Genomic DNA, 24,802 nt, shown 5'->3' with positions numbered 1-24,802 from the left:
TTACTGCTGTGTTTCTCCTGTCATCTCCTGCTCCTTGCAGCCTGCTTTTAGTCCTCTGAAGCCACACATCCCACCAGGAGCTCGTGTTTAGCACCACCTAAGAGGCCACCCAAATCCATTGTAAAATCCCTCATCCCCCATCAGTCCCCACCTGAAGCAACCTATAGTTACCTGAGTATTTCTATCTTTATTTTAAGTTATTGACACATAATCTGCCTTTTTTCATCACGTTAGTCCAAGGGTGTATAGCTCAATGGGAGCTGTTCTGGATGGGAGTCCATGCCATATATGTGAATTTAGTGTGCTTACCCCTGCTCTGTTCTCTGGTGTCAGTTCAATCTAAAAAGGCTTTAACATTGTATTTAAAGTGTTTACATGATCCATTATGTAATGTTTGCCTTCATTCTGACGTGCTTCAGATCTGCTCTCCCTCCCTCCCTCCTTTTCCCTTCCCATTTCTCTGCCTGCAGCCTACGTTTTCTGTCTGCCAGCTATAAAGAGATTTCAGAATTTTAAAAATAGCTATTTAAAAGCAACAAACCAAGGCTGAAATGAAATACAGCAGGCAAGAACTGCTCGAGGGAAACTCACTAAGTCAGAATACACCAGGGCTTTCCTGCAGGGTTTTAATGGTGATTTTGTGTAGCTACTTAGACCTAAATCTACACATTTAGCTGAACCATCACCATGAGAGGTTTGTCCTTTATCTAAATAAAGACATAATTGCAATAATTGCAGGTTTACTTTTGGAAGAGGAATTCCAGATATAAATTAATTTAAACCATGTTTTATTATATATTCTTCTCACTATGAAATTTTATTTTCCCCTCATGAGAGTTTATGGGCTAAATCTGGATTTAGATGCTTCTGTTTGAACAAACAAGCTCAAGAGATTTGGCCCCCATGGTATTTAATGAAAAAGAAAATGTCATGAGGCCCTCCCCTTTGGAAATAACCAGTTGAGTAAAGATTAATGAAGATATATTCATGTCCACACTGTCCCCTGCAGAGAGGGTTAAGAGGTATATTCATCATATACATCAGGATTAACTCAGTTTCTGCTGTGGCATTGCAGTTCTCCTGAAATTGTATAGCTACTGACCTACTTTTCAGGTGGTTTGGTGGAAGTCACTAGAAATCCTTCTGGCATTTCAGCACCAGCAAACTATAATGTTTTACAGGGACAGAACATTTTCTGAAATGGAAAAAAATAAAAAAACTAGTCACAAAATAGAAACTGAATTCTCAATGCTGGGAAAAACAAGGATAATTTTCATAACAAGTATACACACAAGGAATGAGCTGACATGGAAATGCCCTACAGGAATTTTTCTCAAAGGGCAGTCTCTGCAACCACAGATATGTTATAATCTTCGATGACCTTCTGCTGCTCTTCCTCTTTTTACAAAAAAGTTTCTGGAGGATCTTCTTTCTTTCTTTCTTTCTTTCTTCTTTTTCTTTTTTCCTTCCTTCCTTTCCTTCTTTCTGCAAAATAGCAGCTCTGCTAAACCCAGGCTTATGTGTATATAAAATTACACCAGCTAGATGTTGGACACAAGGACACCACAGTCTATCTCAGTTGAATATACTAATTCTTGAGGTTAAAATAACACCAGCTTTCTCCATAGCCCTTGCTCCCTGCTAAGGCATCTTCTCAGGAAGGCAGTGTTGGAATATTTACCAGCCCAAGAGGAAGGTGGTACAAGCCCAGGCCAGATCCCTCTTTGGCACCTTCCAGCACTGTTTGCCCCTCAAGCTGTGCCCATGGTAGATGGATGCTGTCAAACAAGGTGGTGCAGGGCACCAGGCCTGGAGACACAAGCTTCTCTCTCTGAAACAAAGACAAAGCAATACCTGAGTCCAATGCCAACAGACAGAGACATGTGAATTTATACAAAGCAAATCCTTAATCACTCTCTTTAACACAAGAAAGAAAGATTTCTCATAAATTAAACCCAAGCAGATTATCATCTTAAGCTCTTTAAGGATTTGCTTCTGATTTCATAAAATCAGCCTCAAGAGAAAAGTGGAACAACCTTTTCTGTAGCTGCATTGGGAAGTCCTGAAGTATGTTATTTTACAGCAGAATCTTGGGCAGACATTGTAACTGCTGTATCACTACCACTGTAATGGCAAAATGATCTCCTGCCTTGCTTTAGTCCTTTGAGTTCTTGGTGATTAGAGAGCAGGTTTCTGCTTCCCTGCACTGGCTGCACAAGGGCTGCCCCAGAAAAGAGGGCATGAGCTAAACACCCAGGCAGCTCAAAGCCCACATTGATTTGTCTTGGCCAGTAATTACATTAACATCTCTGTGGTATGGTTATACAGTGCAGCCAGTGGGGAAGGAGAGGAAAAGAATCCAGTGAAGAAAAGACACAAGTCAGCAATTCAGCTGTTACACTGCAGTTTGACAGATACATAAAGAATTTGTTTCTTCATGAACATTTCTTCATCAGCTCTTAAGATCTGGTCACCAGTTTGAGGAATTGAGGACAGTAAAATAATCCCATTTTTAAAAATTATTATTTGGACTCATTGATATAAATGCTGTGATAAGTCAAAAAGTGGTGGCACCAGCACAGCACTGAACCAGGGAGCAGAGTGTTTCAGTACTGCTGTGGCTTGCTGCAGCTAGAGGGAAAGCCTCTGTTACTGTGTCCCCATTGCTGTGGACAGGACCAGTGACTATGAGGAAGAGGGAAGGTTTTCTCTCCCTCTGCCCCTCTTCCATTGCTTCCAGGCCCTGCCCACACTATTGCTGCACAGGAATTTATCAGCTGGTGTAGGAGAGGTGTTAGGCAGAAAAGACAGAGGGGAGCAACCACTGTATATGCCAACTGGATTACAGGGTTATAGGAGTTTCTCTAAATTATTCTTCTGTTACCCTATCTGGTAGTTAGAGATGGGGGAAACAGATTTTACTGTAGTTGAAACACCCACAAAACAGCCCCCAAAGAATATCCCAGAGGGTACCCCATGGAGCATGCAAGGTGGCAAAGGCAGGAGCAGGCTATGCAGCCTGTAAGAAAACAGTGTCTGAGGATGCCAAAAAAAGGGGTTGCACACCAGGATTGTTCCAGCCAACACAGGACAACTGATCCCCCTCTAACAGGTCCCATGGAAATTAACCAAGAAAATAACTCGGCTTTTTTTTTTTATTTACCTTGTTACAAAAAGAAAAACAAACAAACAAAAGCAGAAACAAAAAGAAGGTAGCAGACATTTTTGAGAGTGAATGTTGCATACTGATATACGGTAATATCTGACAGTAAAGACACTTCAGAAAATTGAGATTAAACACCTTCCCTAACATTAACACTGTTCTAAATCAAAAGATTTACTCCTCTTCCTGTATAGCTTTAGCTATATTACTGACCAGATAGCCTTTGAAACAGAAACACCCTTTAATCAAAAAGGAAATAGTTCCAGAGTTTGCCTGAGACATATGTCCTTCCACAAGATTTAGAAAGGTGGGAAAAGAAAGTAGAACAATAATTCATCTTATTTTAAAATGGAATATATATATATATATATATATATATATATATATATAGCATTTTTGTATTTCAAACAATGATTTGTTTAAATTTTATTATGCCTATGTAATGGATTTTGTTTGCTTGTCATTTTAAATACATCCCTGTCTTGGAGCACCTGAGGTATGCATTTAGTCCAAAATTAATTTCTGCAGTTTTAATTAATTATGATTCCTTCATTAAAAATTAACTTCAAGATTATTTTTTAAATCTTTTTTTCTTATTTGTAGGACATCAACAGAAACAGGAAATTTACATACCTGTAAAAATCTCCTTAAATGTTCAAAAAATTTATGAAGTTTTTCAGGTCTCCCAGGCTTTACTTCTGATTGCTTCACAATTCAATGTCATTTGAGAAGCCTGAAAGAAAAAAAAACAAAACAAAAAAAAAAAAAAAAAAAAACAACCAAAAAAAAACCCAAAAAAACCCCAAACTATTGCAAACTTTAAAGGTAGAAAGACAGTATGGGGTCCATGGTATCACAGTTGTGGAGCAAGCCTGGCTCAGCTCAGTTCCCTGGGGCTGCAGGTGCTTTCCACGAGCTGATGGCCCTGTGACACTGTCCCCACCTGCAGCCCTTCGGGTGGTGCTCCCTGTCAGGCACAAGCCATGGGACCCAGCCCAGCCCTGGTGTGGAGCTGCCATGGAACTCAGAACCTCTAATTTGACCTCCAGCTTCCTGGAAAGAGAGGTGGGAAAGACCAACTGCTTCGGGCTGCAATCCTTCAAACCTCTTCCCAAATGCAGTCAGCTGTGAAAAGAAGTCACAGTGGTGGAGCATTTGTCATTCAAATGGAGCATTTGCCTGAACTCCTTTCACTAACCCCCTCTTCCCCCCCAGGACCTGAGCCCTTACTTGCCCAGACCTTGAGCTACTTAGACAAACCCTGCCCTTTCCTACTTGGGGTGGGAAGGGGTTGCAGTACCTTGTCTCCTGATTTCTGGTCTCAGAGCAGGGGTGTATTCACCTTGAGAAATGTAAATCTCTTCATACACCACCACAGCTCTTGCTCCCAACTAAGACCTCAGCACTCCTTCCTGCTCTCCATATTTCTCTGGTGTCTTTGTGAGTAATAATTCATCATTCTTAGCCTAAAGACAAGGAATTTGTTCTAGCCTCTGCAAGAATCAACCTTTTACCTCAGTATGAGAGAGAGTGGCGCTGGCATTGATTTGTCTTTCAACATTTTCAACGTGGTTTTGGGGTTTTTTTGACAAAAGGCTACATTAGAGCATTAATGATCACAATATGTTCAGGTTTGTTACACTTAGCAGGTGGGCTATTAATTGAAATGAGTATTACTGAATTTGAAAAATCTTTTTTTCTACTCAGTTTTGATTTGCTTCCAAATACCTGCCCTGTGGTCAGACCACATACTTGTAATGGGCTCCTCTGTGGTAATGAAGCTCTTGACAAGGTTTTTTGCATGTTTTTAAAGATCACTTCAGCCTCTATACAGCAGCATCTCTGTTCATATTTAGCAATGGGAAATCAGTCCTTCATTTCCCAAAGCCAGCAGAATGTCCTGAACTTTACTGCAGCAAACTAAAATTTAGAAGTACATATACAAAGAATGGGAGCTCAGACAAACTAAATAATTTGTAGATTCAAGCATGATGCTTGTGACTGTCTTTAGAAACCAGTTTGCCATCCTAGTAATTACATTCAGATGGGTTTTGGGTCAAACTCACTTACTGTATTGTTTCTTCAAGAAAATGAGCTCTATGAGCCTACATATTTCTGCCTAGCAGTTTAAAAATATTGATGGAGGATTATATTACAGCAGCCTTAAAGATTTTATTTAAGGTAGTTATAAAATAAAATGAAATAGTTTGTAACTGTGAATATAGATTGTAATTATTTTTAACACCTAGCAACCAATTTTCTGACTGAATATTTTTTATGCAGATTTCTAATACTTGTGGGGGAAAAAAAGCATGATTTTGATGTAATTTTCTGAACCAAAATATTTTCTCAATCTGGTACAGTCATTAGTTTTAATTTCTTATTTTCATTCTCTTTCCCAGCCAGCATCTACAATCAATACCACAGATGAATCATTGGTACCACTTCTCCAATTTCCTAGTGGAAGTCTGATGGATGAAAGTCCATTCAAGGTGCAAATGTTTCCCTTTGTCTCATCCAGGCCATTCCTGAAGCTAAGAAGAGGTAAAATATTAAGAACAGCCATATTTTTCAGCAACAAATCAAGATACAAAGAACAACCAAATACTCCTGAATAGCAATTCTGCAGCACTGTCAGCTAAAATGCTGCCATGGACACCTGCTCACTCCCTCTAAAAATACATTTCTGGATTGTGTCACCAGAATTAATGAGCCTAAAACATCTAATGTCTCATGACAATAGGATTCCTGGGTGGAAAGCTGTGTGTGGAAAAGTGCTGGGCAGATGTACTGCAGCCCTTGCTCTGCTGCCCTGCAGCTGTGCTGCTGAGCAGTAATCACAGCCAAGCCAAGGCACTCCAAGGCTGGAAAGGTGATGGAAGCCACAGCTGGGTCCCAGCTGGGAAGAGCAGTTATTTGCTAAGGCTGAATATGGGTCTAGGTGCTGCTCAGCAGATACAGCAACTTCTCTCCTTCCTCCTTGGTGGAAAGCATGGAATTGAGCTACCCCCGGGGCTGGCATCACCAGCAATGGCTTTGTCCATTTGTCACTGTCATATTTTCTGAAAAATCCCCTTGCCAGGATTTCTTCTCCTGGGAAGCTGAGAAGCCTCAGAGAAAAATGAAAACAATAATTATCTGATGCGCTTCTCCTGTGTTTTGCTGCTTTGGAATGTGGTTTGGACATGGTTTACCAACTGGTCATTGTTTCATTGGTTTCATGTGAATTGTTTTGACTTAATGACCAATCACAGTCCAGCTGTGTTTGGACTCTGGAAGGAGTCACGAGTTTTTCATTATTATCTTGTAGCCTTCCGTAAGTATCCTTTATTCTTTAGCATAGTTTAGTATAGTACTCTTTAATATAATATAGTAACATAAAATAATGAATAAGCCTTCTAAGAACATGGACTCTGATTCATCTTTCCTCCCCACGACGGGGACCCTGAAAATACCACATCCATTTGATACATTTCTCTCCTTTGGAGGAAGCCTTGCCCAACACCTCAGCCAGAAGAGTTTCCTTGCCCTCAAGGCCTCAGCACTCACCAGGCAGCAGCACTAACAATGCCTGTCTCACTCAGTCAAATCGGCCACGCCGGGAGCCGCTGCTTTGACAGAACGATTTTACACGCCTCAACCATAATGTGATTTGTCATTGCTCTCAGAGATCTGGTGTGCAGCCATCCAGGCTTTCATGGGGTTTTTAGCCTGTAAGAAAGTTCTGTTAGATTACTTGCTCTCTCCCCTTGACTGTGGCAGCTTCTCCCTGATGTGCTCCTTGAATGGAAGCAATGCTTTCCTGCAAGCCCCCATGCCTTCCTTCACATCCTCTTCTTGTCCCTAATGGTTTGATTTCCAGAGGTGATGGTATCCTCAGGCCCTTCTGCTCCTTGAAGGAGTAGGAATGCCCAAGCCTCTTGAAAATCAGGCCAACAATAGAGAGAGGAGTTATTGCAATCTTTGTGGATAGCTCCAGGCCATGTCATAACTCACTCTGTTAAGTGAGGACAAAGCCCATGCTGGAGGGATGAGCAGTTAGAAGTGATGCAGGCCTGGCATGAGGAAAGAAACACATCAGTCTATTTGAACTTTTTTTCCAGTGTGTGGTGAGAGGGAGCTCAGCAAGGATGAACATCTTCCCTGTCTTAAGGCAGGTAGGGCACACTTCATCCCAGGAACTGGCAGAGGTGAGGGACATTGAAAAAGCTGATTTAAACCTCTGGTACTGCTCTGCATTAGGAACTCATGGGAAATTTACACTTGTGTGGTTTAAAGTTGCATTCTCTTTATAATAAGTTTTGCTATACTATGTACACATGATAATTAGGGGACGTACCTCAATACATCTTCAAAAGGTACTTGTTTCCTCAAAGTGCAGAAGCCTGCAGGCTGAGAACTGATTTTTCTCCAATTTTTTTTACTAAAACTTCTTTAATGAGTATTTCTACACAAATAAGAGATGTGGAACCAGGATCATGTTTATATAAAATAGGAGTGAATTTAGGGATTGCAGCAAACTGCAGCACTTCCAGCTGCTGCAGAGTTTGTGTATTCCTGGTTTAACACGTGTAAATTGACCTCTCAAGCTGCATCTGTGAGCACCTAAGCATATCCAGTGGCTTGATCTTGCCATAAGGGGGAAGTCTTGTTCCTTCTTTTCCTTCTCTAACTCAAACTTCTTCCCAGCCAAAGAGCCTGCCCCCTCATCTGTGGTGGCTCTGGAGTTTATTTGATTTGCCTGTGAGCTGGTACAATGCAATGACACAGCAAAAAACCAAGCAGCTGTTTCTTTCAGGGTCACGTTTCTGCTTGGTTAGTGACCAACACTGGTGACTGAAGGGCTTCATTCATTCACAGGTAGCAGGGCTGACAAAAGAGAGATGATGGGATTGCATGTCTGGGAAACAGGGCCTCCTCACTCTGGTGGAGGTGAACTAGGAAAATGAAACCTAAGGTGTCCAGCTTGAGTACCAAAATCCATTTTAGGCATCTGAAAATGCAGTTTAGTAAAACAACCTGCTTCGCACAAGCACAGCTGAGGCCAGTCCTGTGCCTCTGGAGCAGAATGTCTCCAGCAGCTTCTCCAAGCCCTGCTGCCCCCCTGCCTGCCCCTGACACTCTTCCCACACTGGCTGGCAGAAATTTGTATTCTTTTGCCTTCCCTGGGAACTGGTCCAGCTGAAAAGTAACTTCTGCAGCCAGCTCACTTGCAAAGAGCAGTGACAGTGGGATGCAGGGCAGACCAAGGGACAGAGATGGGCTGTTCCAGGCTGAGTCAGAGCAGAGCTTGTACGTGCCCAGCTGCTCCTTACTGCTGCTCTCGCAGAATGCTGCAAGTCAAAGGCTGTGACCTCTAGCAGCACATGCTGTGCTTCAGCTGTGCCTGTGTTAGCCTTCTGCCCTAACTACCACCACCAACAGGCCCTTGGACAAGAGGTTGAATTGGGTACTTGGGATTTCCTCATTCTTGACTGGGAGAAAAAAGACAGTGGAAATGCCTGAGATGGAGGGTGGGTTGCTGCTATGTGTGTACATTACCTGTATGTTATTTACTTCTGACTATAACCGTGACATTACAAAACATAAATGCAATGTAGGCTTCCAAGGCTCCAGATGTCCTTCCTCTCCTGGTCCTGTGCAATATTTTGTTACACTCCTTTGTTGCGTTTTGGGTCATGCTAAACTGTAAGGTCCTTGTGGCAGAGAGCACATCACCAGTGTGAGGTACAATGCCTCAGATAATGGAGCTCTAGCAGCAGTGGGGGCCTTGGGGAGTGTCTGTCACAGAAATGACAGGAAGGAAGAGTTTCACTCTTGCAGAGTGCAGAATTAGTCATGTCTGAGATTGCTCGATTTTTGCCAGCCTCTTTGAAGGACTTCATCTTTGCCTGTTGCCTATGCAGCTCCTATCCCTCTATCTCCACCAGCTACCCATCACCTTTAGACCCCCCTCCTACTCCTCTGTTTTGATTCCATGCCTGATCCTTCCCTTCTGTCAAAAGATCACAAGCTCCTGTCCCTCATTCTCTGCATCTCTCCTTTCTGACCTCCCTGACCTTCCTGGCCAGCCTGCCTGCTGACTAGGGCTGCAAATAAAGGTTAGGTAATGAGCAAACTCCACTTCCCCAGATTTAAAAGAGAAACATCCAATATTGTCTTCTTCCTAAATGCAGAAGCAGATCAATTAAACCAAAAAGTATTTGGAGCTGGAGGGCAAAGGGGAGATGAGAGGTGGGAGAAAAGAAAGGAAGAGGCCAGCAAAAGCCACCCCTCTCCTTTGGAACTGTCTTTGGCTTTGTTCCCATTTTAGCAGGAGTACAGGTTAAGGTGAGAGTCCAGATTGCTATGGTAATACCCTTTTATATCATATGTAGTGACTCTTGCTCAAAAGCAAGTAGATGGACTTGATTAAGCTTATGATTATTGAAAGGTGTTTTTCAACTAATTAAATCCAAATAAACTAACTATCTGGAGGAACCAGGAATGTCTACAGTAGGGTTAAAGAGATGGAGAGTTCCTCTGGGTTTCAGTGTTCTGGCATGCTTTGTGCATCCCTTGTACAAGACTCAATGAAAACTGTATTTTGCTGATGACATCGAACTGTGCCAAAAGATACAGCTGAAGGGGAGTAGCTGCTAGAACATTTGTTTCCAGTCTTTTTGGACCTACAGCCCTACTGTTAGCCTCCAACATTTCCTACAAATCACAATTTCATAATTCATACTTTAAACTGAAAACACTGCAGAGGTACCAAGTGGCTATGACAGCCATCAACAAGGCTTGAGTGGAGCAGAAGAACCAACGGACAAGAATGAAGGAATGCAGAGGTGGAACAAAAGTGCTGATTCAAAACTGCACATGTGCAAATCTTCACTGACTACAGAAACGAGTTGAAGGTGAAAGAGTTAGTCTCTGGGGTAGTTGGGTTCATTGCAGACTCACCGTGTGGGATGTGGATACAGATGTTAATGGTTTCACAAAGTCTTCTTGATTCTAATGGAACGATTTGATGGGAACTTTCTACAAGAACTGCAGGTAAAAGAAACCAGAGAAAAGGAAGCCTGAGAAAAACATCATTAGGTCATCTACAGTGTGCCAGTATAGCAGCATGTCAGGAACAGAGAAGAAAAGCAACACCAGACTGGTAAAATGGCAACCATCAGCTGGATATTACAGGAACTGGCAGGTTACATGCCAGAATAATATGCATTTTGTTGCAGGGCCCACGTGGACAAACTGGGATGAGCTGGACTCTGCTAATCACGGACTACTGTCACCCAGTGCAGACAGAAGTTGTTGGATAAAGAGCTCAAAGAAGGTTAAAAAAAATTTAAAAAAGGTTAATAAATCAACAGAGGAACCCAACAGCTGGCAATCATGAAAGGCGGGATGAGGAAGGAAAGGATCAGTTCTGAGGATTCATTGGATGGATACACATGGAGATAATACACTGAGCTGTAACCTTGCCAAAGATTAGGTGAAAATGAAAATGCTGATGGTATTGCTGTATTTGGATTTAAAAAAAAAAAAAAAAAAAAAAAAAAAAAACAACCAAGCAACCAACTAAGCAACAAACCAGCACTTTCCTGCAAAGGCAAATCCTTGCTTGGAAAACACCAAGAGCAGATCTAGACTCAAACCTTGAGCCAGCCACTCATCTGACAGCACTGCTACTGCAGAATGGCATATGGGGTTTAAACTTATTCTCAGGAAGAAAGAGCTCACTGGGTGTTAAGTCAGTCCTTACATATGGGTGGAAACTCATAGTAATTGTGCAATTTCCCTAAAAAAATCCCCAGAGATCTCAGTTCGGTATTTTGCTTTTGCAGCCTTTCCTGCCTTTGCTGTTACAGCGCTTTTCGCTTGCAGTCTTTGCGCTTCCCTACATCATGTAAAAATACGGTTGTTTTGCTTAAAGACCTTGGAACAGCATTCAAAAGCCACCAGTAACTATGCCGAGGTTCATTTTGCCAAAATACCTGTCTTCTTTAGTCACGCTCACTTAACGAGGAGAAAAAAAACCCCAAGACCAGGATGCTTCAATTCCTCCTTTTTAGGCCGGGCACCGGAGCATCCTCCAGCCGCGCAACCCCCTGTGCAGCAATCGGGGCGGCGGCCCCAGCATCCGCCGCCGCAGAGCCGACCCGGCTCCCCGCTGCTCGGAGGCGGCCAAGGCCCCCGGGGCCGCGGCAGTGCCGCAAGGTGGGCAGCGGAGCGAGGCGCTGCGGCGGCAGCCGTGCCCAGCAGCCTCCGCAGGGTCGCGCCGGGCCGCGCAGTGCCGCGCTGCGCTCGCCGCCGCCTCCATCGCTCCGCCGCCGCCTCCATCGCTCCGCCGCCGGCCGCCGGGCGCGGGGACATGCGCAGTGCCCGCGCCGCGCTCCGCGGCCGCGCTCCGGCCCCTCCGCCGCCTCCCCCGACCCTCCCGCCGGGCGGAGGAGGGGGAGGGAGAGAGGGGGAGGAGGAGGAGGAGGCGGGTAGGGAGAGAAAAGGAGAGGAGAGAAGAAGAGACGAGAGACGCCCCGCAACTTGCTGCCTCTCCTCCCTCCTCTCCCTGGCCGCGCCGCTGCCCGGCCCCTGCGGGCTGCGCGCCGCGGGAGGCGGCATCCAGGGACGCTCCGCTCCGCGGGGCCGGCGCCTCCCGGTGAGTTGGGGGCGGTGCGCGAAGTTGCCGTGTCCGTGTTTTGGGGGGTGCTGGTGCAGTCACTGCGGGGGCCGCCGCAGGGCTGCGGGGCTGCCCCTGCGTGCCGCGGTCCGCGCTGCGGGCGGGCGGGCGCTGCGCTGCGCACGGGCGGTGCTGCGGGCGGCAGGAGCGGTCACAGGTGCAGGGCACGGCCCCGGCCCCGGCAGGGTCAGCTGTGCGGATCTCCGCGGCGCGGGGTTACCGTGCTTCCCCGCTGCTGCCAGCCAGCCCCGTAACCCTATTTCCATTGAAATCCTATTACGCGGTGACAGGCTCCAGTTGTTTCGCTGTGGCATCTGCTCTTGGGCTTGGAAAGTCTTGGGGAGGACGGGGTCGCTGGGGCGAGCGGGGTCTGCTCCTCCAGCAGAGCTGCAGGCGCAGATTGTCCCTAACGCGTCGTGTGCCGGGTGTGCTGCGCGGGGCTTTCGGCTCTCGGTGCTTCGGAGAGGGAAGGGAGAAACTGACCCACGGTCACACCAGAAAGTTGTGCAGCTTGAGATGCTACGGACGCCAATGGGCCAATTAGCTAAATAAACAAACGTAGTGATTTATAGGTGTTTGAAGTATAGCGCTTTGAACGATAGAGCTCTTTAACCTTTCTTTCTAATCTATCCTTCAGAGATTTAGTTATAAAGATAATAACATATCGTCTGTGGTGCTGAATACACGAATTGAATACATTTGTAAAAGGAACAGCCTTTGAAATAATACTAAGCCATTAAGCAATAAATGCAGGGTAAAAAAGTGAGACAGAGAAAGAGCAAAGAAATAATCTTGGCAGAAAATATTTCCCCCCTTCCTAGCAGCCTAGGAAGCCCTGCAGCTGTGCTTGATTAACTTTTATCCAGAGTTCTTATTTTATGAAATTAAACTTCAAAAAAACAAGCGCGCTGTGTGAAACCAGAGGCAAATCCTCCTTAGTCCTCTCAAAGTCTGTCTGTGTTGCAGATAAATGATGATTGGAGCAGCATCTGTTAAGAGAATTTGTAGTAGCAAACCCTGCTAAAGATACCCAGTAGGTAAATGAAGTACATTGTTATTGTATTTGTTTCTCTTAGGTGACACAGAAGACATTTAAAATTCCAGGGGGTTTTATTTTACATCTTTAAAAATTTTTCAGGTGCACAGTTTCCTTATTGCAGAAGTGTCTGCCCTAACTGGAAAAGTGATTAATTCAGGTCTTAGTTTATTTAACAAAGGCCAAATTCTGTAGCCTGTGGGGCATCTCCTGTAAAGGGTGAGTGTCTTTTGCACTCACTGAAAAAGAAAATAGTACAGCATGTGTAACACCATGCGGGCCTGAAGTACTAGAGCAATTTGATATTTAACCAGCATTTCAACACAGATTTTTATTAACATAAAATCAATATTCAGGTCAGCAATTGAGATCTGCAACTTCCAGATGAGAACCTGATCTGGAGGCAATGCATTGCTCATATGAGTAAAAGTTGTGGGATGTGACAGTGATCAAACTCACCCATCTTTTGTTTGGTTTTCTTTTATGTGATGTCATTTAATGAGGAAAAGAAACAGGTAATCCATTGTGTTTTAAGACCCAGTGCTCCTCATAGGCCTCATTGCCAGGCATTTGAAAGGGAATGTGGCTTTAGATCATGTATTGTGTACAAATGACCACTACTAGATAACTTAAGTTCTGAATTTATTCTACTATTACAGTTCTATTGATCAGAAAGTGGCAACTGGATTCCAAGTCCTAAACAAGGATGATCTGAGAGTTAATTTATATTTCAGGCAGCACTGAGGAGTCCACAAGAAAAGCCATCAAGTTTTTCTTGCTGGATGTGCAGTGGCATTTAGTTTAAGGAACTCTCTTTCCTGGGGCACTGGGAACTTCACTGACACACAAAGGAGTTAAATGAGTTTTTCAGCTCATTGATGCCCATGGTGAAGTGCTGTAGAGTTCAATGGCTGGAACAGGACAGTTATTTTACCTCCAATAAGGATGGGGATAGAGAACAGAGGGGCTTTTACAAAGTAGTTCCAAACCCAAACAGTTTGTAACTGTAAAATAAAATGCAAGAATAAGATTTATAGATTAAGAGGACTCAAAACCATATGACAATTAAAACAATAAATCATTCAAATAACATTACCCATGCCTCTACAGCAATGCCTCTGCTTCCAGGTCTTGAGAATGGGGCAGGTTTCGGGCAGAGGATGTGAGGGTAGCTCATCCCTGGAGCAGCAGTGGGGTGGGCAGGTGTCCTGGAGTGTGGTGGTTGTGCTGGGGCTGGGAGGGAGCCCAGGCAGGGTGAGGGGAGCAGAGGGCTGCCACTCACCCTTATCCCCAGGCTGCTCAGCTGAGATGGGCATGGCCCCCTCCCATGCTCGAGGGTTTGCTGATTGTATGGCACCTGCTGGCCCAGGCCCTGCATGGAGCCAGCAGGGAGAGGTGCTGGGTGAGGCCCAGAATGCACAGCCTGTGGCTTGCAGGCAGGCTGCCCTGGCTGCTTGCTACCCATCCCAGCATCCCAGGGGTGCCATCAGTACTGCTACTGCCTTACACTGTCTATAATAGTGCCAAAGAAGTTCTGGTGAGGGAAGAAGCTCAAGTTTCTTGAGAAATGGTCCATTTGTAAATGTTCATATGATAAGATACTGCTGGCATGGAGTGAAATGTGGAAAGGCAAGCAGTGTACACTCATTTGTGCAATACGATGAGAAGTAAACTCTAAATTTTGAAATCACTATGAAATCATGTGGGCTCATGGAGGACCTGTGAAAGCTGCAACACACAGATGAGGAAGCTGAATCCTGATTTGGCTGCCAATTTACTGCAGGTAGTTGAGATGTCCTTGGGTGCTGTTCCCCTATCTCCATCCTGGTACCCTTCATGCTCTGAATTGCTGTGCTGTGCTGGAGGTTCTCCATCAGTCACTCCTCCTCCTGGTCCCCCACCTTCCAAAATCCCTGTGTGCCATGCCAGCAGTGGTGCCCTGCTTGTGAGCTGGGGTGAATGGCAGCCTGTAGGTGTTCAATGACTCCTTCAGGGCGCCAAACTGCAAACCCCTCTGCAGTTTCGTTCTTCTCTTCTGTGGTGAAGCAGGTTTTTTGGCAACACTGTGCCCTCAGTTACCTGGGCAGGGGCGGGCAGGCTGCAGGTGGTGGGACCTCCATAGCTTGCTCCTGAGAAGGTGCAGCCAGCACAGCTGTGAGGTGGGCGACGAGTGGCAAGGAGGTGTGCCTGTGCTTCATGGATGTGATATAACCCAGTTTTAATTAAAGCAGGCACAGCAGATTATTAGGGTAGATAAATACTGCCTTGTTACAGCCCTCTTGGGTCGTATGTAAGCAGTATTCGTTTTAGAATGGATGAATGAATAGTCAGTGTGAAGGATAAAGATCAGCATTGTTAATCACTCTGGAAGTCTTCCGTGGGAAAGTGTAAACTCGTGAGGAAAGATAGCGCCCATAAATGTCATTTAAATATTTAAAAGACTTGAGGATAAAATTTTGATAATAAAGGCATGCAAGTACCATGTTATGTTTGGGTTCCTGGGCAAGGTAACTGGGACTTGTACAGTTGGCCTCCGTCATTGATAGGCTGTGCTTCTACTTCATACTTTGCTAGCAGTAATGAAGAGCTCATCTTCAATGCCACTTGTGGGGGGAAAAAAAAACCCTAATTTTTCTTGCCAAAGCACAGAGAAAAACTTCAGAAACTCGGGAGTTTGCTTAAGATCCTGAGCTTCAGGAGGGGTTAACGCTTCCCTTGTGGTGTTTGTGGGCAAGCAGTGTGCCAGGTGCCTTTATGGGGGCTTGAGTCAGGGGCACTGAGCATCCAGCTGCAGTTTGTTGCTGTTGACACACCTGCAGGGTGAGAAGAATGACTCCAGGTGGGAAAGAGTGGGTTTCCACCCCCATTAATAAGCAGGAATTGTGCATCTACTGTTCCTTGATTTTGTAATTCTCACTAAAGTTTCTTTTGCCCTTTCATACCTCTCAGAATGCCTTACAACTGTTGGGGAAAAAAAAAAAAATCTGTGTGCTTTCATGTAAATGTGACGAGGATGAGCCTTTGAAAATATATCTAGCTGATGTTGATGAATAAACAAACGTGGCCAGGGTAAATCTTTTCATCTAACTTCAAGAGCCACGCTGTAATGAAGTAAATATAGATGTACTTAATGGGCTTCTTTCATCCAAATATATAGCAAATCCTTTAAAGTAATGCAAACAAATCTAAAATGGACTTCTAAGTGGCTTTTTATTTTTTGGTTTCTTGATATTGGAGCAGTTTAGTCTAGCCAGGCTAGGCCAGGAGTGGCGCTTGCTCCTGGAGCTGTGCAGATGCTGAGGTGAAGGGCAGTGGGAATGTGAGAGACCCAGAGTGGGAATGTGAAGACCCAGCTCTTCTCCTGCGCTGTGGTGCAGTAAAGGCAGGAAGTGTTCATTCCATGTGGAGTTTCAAATGTATTATATGATGAGTGTCTCCCCAGACATTTCCCTTTGGAAGGCAGCTTGCAGACCTGGCTCCAAGACAGAGGGGACCCTGCAGAGCCTGCTGTCTGCTCCCCTTGGCTTTGCTCAGCCCAGGCAGCACCAAGAGCTCCCCAAGCTCAGGATGCCTTCCAGGCTGCCTTCCTCTGGGGCCACCTGGGCATGGCAGGCCACTGCTTGGCCAGGGGCAAACCTGACTGTGGGGTTGCTCTGCCCGACACATCCTGGAGTGCCCCAGGTGGGGTTCTGGCTCAGAGTACAGAGCTGGGAGTGGAAGGTGGTCTCGGGGCCATCAGGACACTGCCACAGACAGTCACTGAAGTGTGACTGCAGTGGTGGTGGTGACTTTGGCAGCATCCCGTTGGCTGGAAGCTGTGGGAAGCTGGAGCTCAAAGCACAGTTCTGCAGATCTGGGCATTCACTGCTTGCCAGTGGATTGGGTTTCATTTCAGGTCTTGCAGGATGACTGTTTCCAATGACAGCATTTGTAAACAGGTTAATGACTTTTTGTGCAAAGCATTTCTTGCACATACAACTGTTTGGTTTCACTGCCCTTGCTTGTGAAGAGTGTGTAATGTTTGCCTTTCCCATATCATGGGACGAGTTTTCAGATCTTCTCTTTTAAGAGCACAGTTGTGAAACAATTTTACTTTAGAAGGAAGTCTTTGTTTTGAAAAAGACAAACCCTGCTCTGGAGAAAAAGACCTTTACTTGGTCTTACCTTTTCTTAATAAGAAAACTTCATATCCATTTAATCCCATTGTGGAGTAAAATCCCATTCACAGCTCGGCAATATTAGAATATGAATATTAGACTGTTTAGACAACTGCATCAGCATAATAACAGAAATTCTTCAGGATGAGATTTTTCTTCGCTGAGATCTTGATGAATGGGAAATACTGTAAAGAATGATTTCTATAAGCCTTAGAGGACTTTTGTGAAAGAGATTTAAATCTAGAAGACCACTGTACTTTGAAAAGCATAATGGTGATTTCCTAATGTCCAGACTGAACTCACTGTTTGACACCTCGAATAATCAGACCAGTGCACTTTAGCTATCATCTTGTTGTGTTGGGCTGTGTGTGCAGAAGTGAAATGTATTAAAAACTGCTCGGCTTCGGATGTGTTCATCTGGGGATTTGCTCATAAATAATTGATAACCCTCTGAAACAAAATCTCTTCATTCCTCCGTGGATTGCTCACCTCTTCCCTCCCGCGCTCATTGTTCTCACAGGCGGGGGAAGAAGGAGGCGCTGCTTTAATGAAGGTGCACGTCAGCCTCTGCTGCTCCTTCCAAAGGTCATCCAGCTGAACAGTGGCAGTGAAATGCTTGACAGAGATAAACATTTTATGGAGATTTGTGGCATTCCAGTGTTTTAGAGGAACCACTAAGCTGCTGTATTTAAGAGTTCTTTGCATCCTAGCATAGTAGCAGCACGTACATTGAATTACTGAGTCAATGCAATATTTGCATCTCGTGTGCTGCAGGACAGGGTGTCAAAGTAAGGGTTGTTTTCTGTGCAGTACCAATTATAGCTGCAATATTTGGGCTTTCTCTTTCATGATTTTGCTGCTAAGGATACCATTAAGTATCCTTGCTCAGACTGTTCGCTGCAAATGGGACAAGTCTTGGTGAGCAGTGCTTTCTCACTGGAGCGAGAGCGAGTTCCTATTTACCAGACATTGATGCGCAGTGATGAATTTCCTTTTCTGCAAAAAGAGAGCCATTCTGTGTCCACTGACCTGAAGCCTGAGTTGATCTAACATAATCTTGTTTTAATGGGAAAAGTGTCTTAATGTAAGTTCAGTTCATCTTTTTGATGACTTGATTGCTTCAGAGTTATTAGCCAGATTCTGTAAGTCTTTAAAGGTGCTAATACTTGCTTGCATTTAATAGCCATAACTATTGCTAATGTACAGGAAATTATCAAATCACATTATTAAGAGAGAGCCCCAACAAATCTTAAAGCCATTTTAATGTAAGGTTGCAGATGTTACCCTTTTTAATTGAAAGGTGAATGCTGTAAAGGCTTTGTCAGACTGCTGTTTCTAGATGACAGCACTTTCTATGGACTAACTGGAAGTCCTAGGGTGCTGATCCCAGCTTTCAGCTTCAGGATTCATAGCTCAAACTCTTCCTTTTTTACTTGTCAGAAGCATGCATTTGTGGTGGTGTCTGGATTTATGTCTTCCAAAGAAATATTGGATCAATCAAAGAAAATGAAAATGATTTTCTGAAATGGTAATCACATTCTGGCTGGTACAGGAAAGAACAGAGCCTTTGCTCCTTCTCTAAACCACAAGATTAAGCTTGCTTATAAAGGATTAACAGAGCTCTCTTCTGTTAATTCGTAGTGGTGCAGTTGAAGTGCTCGATTCTACATCAGTGGAAAATCCATTATCAATCAATGGGAGTTTTGCAGCTGAAGCCAAAGGGATTAGAGGCTCATCGTTCAGAAGTGACTGAGGGAGAGAAAGCCCTGGATATGCTTGTTGCCACACAGCTGTGAGCCACTGCTGGGGTGTGCCCACAAAACATGGCAAAGGCAAGTGTTCAGTTGCCTCAGGTGGGCTGTTTCCAGGCTGTGAAGGGGCTGGTGCCACGGGTCAGGGCTGCAGAGGGAGCTTACCTGGGCTGCTGCCCATAGTGGGCTGTTCCTCACGTCCAAACAAGGTGGTTTCCAACTGGAAAAGGCAGAGAAGGATAACCTGAAGCCTTCTTGTAGGGCTTGTGCTGTAGCTGGGGGAGAGTTAATGAGGATGTCAGTGAGAGTAGGAGTTAAGAGCCGTGGAAAAGGGGTTCAGGTTTGGGCACGAGGGGTGCAGAGGAGCACTGGTGCCTACACCACGCTCTGACACCTGCCACTGCTCAGGCTGCCATCCAGGGACACTGGCTTAGGAGACTGGAGTGTGAGGGAGAGACAGGAAGACATAGCAGAAGAGGTTGCTAAAGAATTTGCTACTGATGGTGTTGTGGGTGATTTCCTAACAAAGTGCACTGTCTCCAGAAGTTTGTTCCTTCAATGAATAACAGCTACTTTTCCTTCTAGTAGAGTGCATAGACCAACATTCAGACTGTCAGAGCCTGCAAACTAGAATGCCTGTTGTTGCAGACTTACTTTAGTTTGGAGTATTCACCAAGCACATTCCAAAATATAGTTTTATTTTCTTCTGAAATGCTGTCAGAGAGCTTAGCTTAAAGATAGCTCTGACCCCGAGCCTAGCTGTGTGGAATAGCACAGTCTCTGTGGCCTGTACTGCAACATTTGGTAGTTACTTTTCCACAAATGGAAGCTAATGCTTCTAAAAAAAGCCATTCAGAGTAAAAATTACGAAGTAAAAAATTAGTTTTTAACGGCAACTTGGTAAATGTACATGTATTGTTTAGATCTGTTTTAATGGGCAAGGTTGTGTCATTTAGTTGGGCAATTACAGAGATTAAATTAGTTTTCCTTTACTCTTGTTAAATGCAAAATAATTGAACACATGCCATGGAAGGTTGGGGCTCTCATGTTTGTAGCTTCATCATTTATTAATCTAACACATTAAATGAGAGGCTTTATAGATTTGCTTGCCTAAGGAAAAAGAAGAAGAAAATACAGAAAGGCCAAAGTGGATGTCTGTGTATTCTGTCTCACACTTTGATGTGCTGTCCAATATTGCCTGATTTTTAGTCCACTTTGTAAGAAAGGACACTGCTTTGCCTCCAGAAAGGTAAATTGTGACCTCATGTTTAAATAGTCTGAGTAAGCTCAGATTTGTGTAGGCAAAGTCACTGGTGCAGTTCCCTTCACACTCTCTGTATAAGAATGTACTGTTGTAATCAGACCAGCAAAATAAACTACAAATGAGAACCCTGTAAAAAGATATATTTTGGAACTGTCTTGGCCATCTTAATTGACTCCCCTAGTTATAGGAGGGGCTGTCCCTTCCCCTAGCTCAGCCTTTTCAGGAGATGGTGTTGGCAGCAGTGCAATAACAGCTCTGTGGGGGCAGATGTGCTCTTCTTTCTTACCTTCATGTAGCTGGAGGGGATTTGAAAATTGGTTATTTCTCTCTGTCTCTGCAGCTCCAAGGAGCCCTGACACTGCCGGCCGTGGATTAGTGAAATAAATCCCTCATGTTTGTGCTGAAGTGGAAAGCATAAAGAGCATTTCCTGCCTTTTTCCCCCTTTTTAATGTGTCATTTGCTGGCTGGCACAGTGACCTCCATTCCGTGACTTGTGAAGGGACTTGTCACAGAGCTTTTCTCTGTGGGTGAATCAATCACTCAAGGGAGCAGCAGCATGTGACATCATGCAGGGGGACCTGAGGTACACAGTTACCTGTGGAGCACCTATACTGAATGTGTACTTCAAATATGATCTGCTCATGCACTTTGACTTTTTTAATACAATTTTCTTTCCCTTCTGTTTTATCTGTTTTCTTAACTATGCCGTTGGTAGTCAAAAGGGATGCAAATATCTAGTCACCTTTTGGTGTTTATAAGTATAACTGAATTTGGAAGAAAATATTCCTGACAATGTAGTGCATGAAATTTGCCAGTTCATTGGGAAACGGTTACAAAGTTTGGTTTTCCAGGGTATCTTGGACAGTTTGTCAAGTCTTTTAAATTGTTCCAGTCAATTATATTGACTGAAGTGCAAGAAAGAATTAATTCATTTTTTTCAATTCTTGAAGATTCAATTTCATACTCTTGATTTATATTTTGGTATCAATTGTATATTTTAATTTGTGTGAGTGAACCCCGAAGCTCTTACTCACTTGTGACTCCAACTTTTATTTTGCTTGACAAATCCATCTCATTCCTAGAAATCTAATACACCAGGAATTGATTAGCATTAACAGTCAGGTGAATGATAGGGGAGCAGGTGATGTCTGGGTCTGGTGTGGGGCTGCCCAGTTATGCTGATTTAATGGATGCTGGTTTCCAGGTGATCCTGTTATCATTCTCCTCACCTGGTTTGGCTAAAACCACCCCTGAAGAAGAGCTGGGGAAAGCAAACTAGAAGCAGAGGATTGCTTTCCCACCAAAACAGGAAGCCATTATTTTGAGGCATAATTAGCTATAATATTTACTTGGCAAAGCAGGCAGGCAGCAAACAACTCAGCATTTCTGGGTTTCATGTTTACTCTGCACTCAGGCAGAGCATGTACAAGTAGCATGGTGCTGTTGGTTCTCAACAGGCACATCAACATCTGGTCTGGGAAGAGAAGCCCAGGCTGTGAAATGGGTGATGGAACTTCCAAACTGCTCTAGGGATGGCCCCAGGAGCTGGTTGTAGCTACCATGAGACATCAAAGCCCTGGAGGTTCAGACCTCAGGGAATCTGGGAACCTGGAAACCCTTGGTTGATTTTGGCACTTTTTGCTTCTCCCAGCTGTGGGAATTACTGAAATATTAGTTCTTGGACAGTGGTGAAATTAGCACAAGTTGTTAGTTTTAATCAGCAGTAAATGTTTTATTCAAGAAATACAGTAAACAAGAAAACTTGTTCTCCTTTTGTTTTCTGAGCTAGACAGAAATTATACATTGCAGTGGTGTGATTCCCTGAGAAGCAGAATTTCAAAGTCTTGGCAGTTTCCATGTTCCAGCCAGCATGATATATGCCTTGCTCCACAGAGCCATTGTATTTCCTATATTAAGTATTAGCTTGTATAATTAATTACACAAGCAACCACTTTAAACACCAAAGGCTTTCTTTCATTAGATTCTAGAGAAATGAGAGAAAAACCCCAGCCAACCAAAAAAAAAAAAAACACCAATCCAAACCCCCAAAACCAACCAAAAAAGTGCACACAGAAAACCCTTGGGAATTTCTGGGCTTTAGCTGTCTGTCCATAGGCAATAGGAAATTGATTTTATGAGGTATAATGAAAATGTTTTAGTGTTCATCATTTGATAAAAATTTTGCTCCCTGCAGTTCATCAGCAGCTGGCACTTAAAAACACTGAATTGAGAAAAAAGAAGTGTGAAGATTGCTGTGGGTAAATGCTCAGGACAAGAGCTGTGAGATTGGTACCTTTTAAACACCTGACTACCTGGTTTTATTAACACTCCAGTACCTGTGGTGCATGTCTGCACCAGCCTGATTGCGTGCAGAGAGGAAAAAGCTCTTGCAAATAAATAAATAAGTCACTTGTATGGTAAAAAGTGAGGTTTTGGTGTCAGGGAGAAAAGCAGTGCTGCTTTCTCTTCTTCCTGTGTCTGATGTTTCAGTTTGGCAGAAGAGGAGCGCTGGGGCTGAAACTTAAACTTGTGTTTTCTCACCCTCCTGCTTGATCTTCTCCAAAGGACTTTTGTCCCTCGGCCCTGGGAGTGATGTTGTTTGGTACAGGAAAGGGTTAACTTCCAAAAGCACAGCCTGACAATTCAGTGCCTCTGGAGCTTTAAATGAGGAGATGCTGATACAGTGCAGACTGTAGAGTGGGCCCTGCTGGGGCACACAGCCACATGGGACCAGGGATCACAGGTCATCACATGCTGACTAGAGTCTGCCTTCCTGCTGTGGCTGGCCCCATCTGAGCAAGGCTGAGTCCAGGGCATGGCACCTTCTGCTCTGCTGCACAGACAGAGGAGCTTGGAGTTATCCCACATCCACAGCCGAGCTTCTGAGCGGTGGGTGCTGGGAGCAGGGGAAGTGCTGAGTCCTTCCCATGGGGAGGAGCACCCCCAGGCACCACTGCGTGCAGGGGGACGACCATTTGGAAGGCAGGAAAGGTGCAAGGGTTCTGGTGGACATCAAGTAGAACATGAGCCAGCAAATGAGCCCTTCTGGCAAAGAAAATAAAGTGTGTCCTGGGCTGCATTAGACAAAATATTGACAGCTGGTGGAGGGAGGTGATCCTGCCCCTCTTCTGGGCACCTGTGAGGCCACACCAGTTCTGAGATCCCCAGTACCAAAGTGAAATGCTCATATTGGAGGGAGTCCCACAAAGGGCCATAAAGATGATTAAGTGACTGAGGAGAGGCTGAGAGAACTGGGACTATTCAGCCTGGAGAAGAGAAGAATCAGGGGAGAATGTTGTCAATTTGTAGAAATACCTGAAGGATGGGCACTAATAGGACAGAGCCAGGCTGTTTGCCCCAGGGTGCCCAGTGACAAGACAGGGGAATGGGCAAAACCAGAAATACAGGAGGTTCCTTCTGAACACCCAGAAACACTTTTTCTGACTATGGGGGTGGCTGAGTACTGGCACAAGTTTTCCTGGGAGGCTGTGGAGTCTCCATCCTTGGAGGTATTCAAAACCTACCTGGACATAGTCCTGGGCAACCAGCTCTGGGAGGCCCTAGCTGAGCAGGGATGTTGGATCAAGTGAGCTCCAAAGGTCCTTCCCACCTCACTCTGATTCTGTGACAGCACCAACTGCACTCTTTAGCAGCTGGGCTGGATGGGTGGTAGGGACCTCCTTACCTCTATACCTCCTTCTTTGCAGACACAGATTTTTTAAGAGTGCCTGTTCTAAAATAGCAGTTCTCTTGTTTGTTTTTTAAAATTTGAAAAAGGTTCTCCATTCTCACAGAAAGAAAGATAGTGATAAATCAGTTTGCTCCCACTACTTCATCTTTCATTTTTAAAATATAAAATCTTTCACATGTTCCCTGGATTGTAAAGCAAGGAGCAATATCTCCTGTCTCCTGTTCCTGCAGGATGTGTGTAAAAGAGCAGTTACTTATCACTGTTTTGAATGTGCAGGTGAAAAATAAGGAAAAATCTCATTCTTTGCAGAGACTTGAGCCTGTAAATGTTGGACAAATAATGCTTATTTTGCAAATCCCTTGTCTTGCTTTTTTGCAGTATATCCTTTCCTTTAAAGCCTATTGCTTACTAACTGTTTTCAAGCAGTTTGTAGCTGGCATCGTGTCCTGTGTGCCTCCACAGAATAGCAGATGAGATGCTGAGGTTAGCTGTCATTAAGAGGCTCTTAGCAGTATCATACCCAGGACTCAAGGCAGGAGACTTGTATCAACACAAGCCTACAGGCATGGCTTTTGTAAACCACAGTGGTCAGGTGTGCCATGGCTTGTTCTCTCCTCCTGGTGAGTTAACACCCCTGGAAATGAACCCCACCAAATGTGCTGCTTTTGATGCACATGGGAGGAGTGGAGCTGTTATCAGGGACCTCAGCCTCCTCCCCTTGCCTTGCAAACTGATTTTGTATTAATTACAGGCATAGCTTTAATCTTCATCAGGACAGCAGCTGTAGTGTTACCCTTGGACTGTTGATGTTCAAATTGTCTTTATCTCCTGATTCTCTGAAAAACCCGGGACTGAAGTATTTTGCATATAAATTTACTTTGTATTCATGGTTTTCAAAATTTGCTGAGAGCCTGATCTTAGATATACGGGTGCTGCCTTCTCAGTGTAAATATTATTGCTCTAGTGCAATCCTCGGAGACTGTGCTGGGCTTTCCAGCTCAGGGATAGTTCTTTGAGGCAAAAGAGGAGCAGTCTTTGATAAGCTGTGTGGTTCTCCCAAAGGAGAAGGAGCCT

At 44.4% G+C, this 24,802-nt stretch overlaps 1 protein-coding gene and 2 long non-coding RNA genes across 3 annotated transcripts in view; 1 reads left to right on the top strand and 2 right to left on the bottom strand.

Moving 5' to 3' along the window:
- Positions 1-1,249: 1,249 nt before the first annotated feature.
- Positions 1,250-3,903, bottom strand: LOC132332310 (uncharacterized). The gene is made up of 3 exons (XR_009487878.1): positions 3,797-3,903; positions 1,682-1,831; positions 1,250-1,485 (listed from the first exon to the last, which is right to left on the bottom strand). It is a non-coding gene; the product is annotated as an uncharacterized LOC132332310 (long non-coding RNA).
- Positions 3,904-5,518: 1,615 nt separating this feature from the next.
- Positions 5,519-10,102, bottom strand: LOC132335922 (uncharacterized). The gene is made up of 2 exons (XR_009488777.1): positions 6,713-10,102; positions 5,519-5,697 (listed from the first exon to the last, which is right to left on the bottom strand). It is a non-coding gene; the product is annotated as an uncharacterized LOC132335922 (long non-coding RNA).
- Positions 10,103-11,667: 1,565 nt separating this feature from the next.
- PAG1 (phosphoprotein membrane anchor with glycosphingolipid microdomains 1) overlaps positions 11,668-24,802 on the top strand; it is a 106,219-nt gene continuing 93,084 nt past the window's right edge. The window contains exon 1 of the mRNA XM_059862863.1: positions 11,668-11,807. The gene's annotated coding sequence lies outside the window, so the exon portion shown is untranslated. The remainder of the gene's footprint in view (positions 11,808-24,802) is intronic.

The sequence above is a fragment of the Haemorhous mexicanus genome, chromosome 1 (assembly GCF_027477595.1).
Source record: "Haemorhous mexicanus isolate bHaeMex1 chromosome 1, bHaeMex1.pri, whole genome shotgun sequence".
Lineage (NCBI taxonomy): Eukaryota > Metazoa > Chordata > Aves > Passeriformes > Fringillidae > Haemorhous > Haemorhous mexicanus.
This window is presented reverse-complemented; position numbering and strand designations above follow the sequence as displayed.